We start from the raw sequence: 2,500 nt of genomic DNA, 5'->3' as shown, positions 1-2,500 counted from the left end.
AATTAAATTAATTGTAAAATGCAAATTTGTAAAAGATACCAAGAAAAAAGCAAAGATTGTTGTTCTCACGTCTGATAAGTAACAAAACAACAATTTCAAATAACACATATCACTTATTTATCTTGCATTAATTTTTTAAAACGTACATAACGCTATCCACGAGATTCATCGGTCAATCCACGTTGGTTAAGTCCTCCAGATTGTCATTTATCCAATAAATTGTACTTTCTACCTTTCGAACTTCGGCTTAGTTAAAGAACCGCCCCATGTCATTTTCTCTTTGAGAGAGAATCCCTCTCCCTCTTTTACTCGTCGACTTTTTGCAAGCGCACCCAACGAAAATTATTTCCAAAATGCATAATAATAGGTCAAAAACTTACATGAAAACGCTAAAGGAGTTTTTTAATTTTGCTTGCTAAAAAAAAAGTGTTCCGCACCCTCAGGATGATTATGAGCAAAATCGCAGCTCCCATGCAGCAAGATAGTGAGAGAAACTCCCTACGAACCGACCTCGTATCACTATTTCCCAGCCAGTAAAGAACTTCGTGAATCTAAACAGCTCGTCAAAGCGGTCAAAACGGGTTTTTTACTTTTTCAACATGCGGTAAGTTGAACCAGAGGTAAGCTTCTCGTGAACGAGCTCTCCTCCAGTCCTCCCCAGTTTCTATTCTCATCCAGCTAGCACGGATTGAAGTACTTAAGGTATTTTACGTCTCCAAGCGAAAGCGTATGAAAATCGATAACATAGCAGCCAGCTGATTTTCCACTGCGGAACAGATATTTTGCGAAACACCTTCGTTGGGTGCCCCTGTTTTCACAGGATGGTTGTTGGTTTGCGTAGCAAGCGTTTTCGTACAAACAAAAAGATCACGAGGGTCTTAGTTCAATCGTATGGGATCACTTGCTATTCAGACAAGATTACTGTCACCTGAACCAAGCGTGGAGGCTCCCACAAGTCTCCCGGACTCCAGTGACCAGATTAGGGCCGTTTATACGAGAGAAAATAAGCCGCGGCTAACTCTGGCCACGGCTTACGTAAGCCGCGAACACCCCGTATAAATGGTACAAAATCTACGTTCACGGCTTACATAAGACGCGAACACCCCGTATAAATGGTACAAAATCTACGTTCACGGCTTTCTCAAGCCGCGGCTTATCCTGGCCTGGGAGTTTTTACTCGTATAAATAGTCCCTTTCTCGTATAATGTGCGCCGCGGCCAGAGTAAGCCGCGGCTTATTTTCTCTCGTATAAACGGCCCTATTGTGATCACTCCAAGGCCAACCGGAAGGCTGAAGAAAGGATCTCCGTCAGATTAAGGAAATGTTGAAAAGAAAATTTGTACCACAGAGAAACTGATATATATTAAACTCAACACCTAGACTGGACGCTAGTCCATTTTACCTTCCCCGCATATGAAAGTTCCTTTGATTGCTTCAATACTGTGGAAGTTATTATTTTTTTTCACTTACGTTCACGCAGGTTGAGCGGTTTGATGGCATTTTCAGGTCTTTCAGGGAAATATGATAACCCGAGGCTTATGTTAGTTGAAAACCCGACTGTGATATCGATGGCGAATGTTTCGATGCTTCGTGTCACGATGAAATGACCTTTTTCCACCATAGGCAGCCCAAGCTCGCGTCACTACAGACAGCCGTTGAGAATTTAAACGCCTTATAAGACTTTGTATGGGAAATAAAATACAGTCGATTATGAAGCCTAAAAAATGCTCAATTTAACGTTCATTCAATAAAATGAATCAAAATGACTTACCTCTGGTGTATTCTTGTGCCTTTTAAAGTTTATTTTACAGTTTCGGGAAGTCCGTGTTTTCAATGTTCTAAGACGAAGTCAAGGCTGCATACTAAGATTTCTACCGTTGTCAGCTCAGAGGTGGTTTGCGACTCGAAAATCCATCCCAGCCAAGATTTTTTCACGCAAAGCTAAAGCCACATCATTTGCGAACCTCCGTGAATATTTCGTAGTCAAAAATCCCAACGCACTTGGCTGGAAATGAGCATTTTCTGCTTCGATTCCACGATAGCTAATGAATTTAACAGCAACTGATAACCGAACAGGACACGGAGCTTGGGTCCGAGGTCAAATTAACTCCACCCGATGAGGTACAGTCATTTCATTTACAACACTTACCCCATCCCCACAACGGCTTCTCGTAACCATGGAGCTGTTGGGCTGCCTATGGTTCCACTTTTGATTAGGAAGCACGGCCCGCAAATTTTGCTGGCATGTTATCGTGTTAGTTCATGGGACCTGGGAACAACTTCCAATTCTACAGTTCTTTCCCAGTGCCCACTCCATTAAAACCTCGCGCTTTCGTTTGCAGTGTTTTTGGCTGCATCTCACGTTGTTTGTAGTTTTATTCAGCTCGTTATTAAGTTACTCGCCCTACTGGAGTACCACTCATGTAAGTTTTCACCTTTCCTGTACTGCATTGCTTTTATCTTAGCATTTGTCCCTTTTCTTTCATCAACCATGTCTTGT

This window comes from Montipora capricornis, chromosome 1 (genome assembly GCF_036669925.1).
Source record: "Montipora capricornis isolate CH-2021 chromosome 1, ASM3666992v2, whole genome shotgun sequence".
NCBI lineage: Eukaryota > Metazoa > Cnidaria > Anthozoa > Scleractinia > Acroporidae > Montipora > Montipora capricornis.
The sequence above is the reverse complement of the archived record's forward strand: the minus strand, read 5'-3'. Positions refer to the sequence as shown.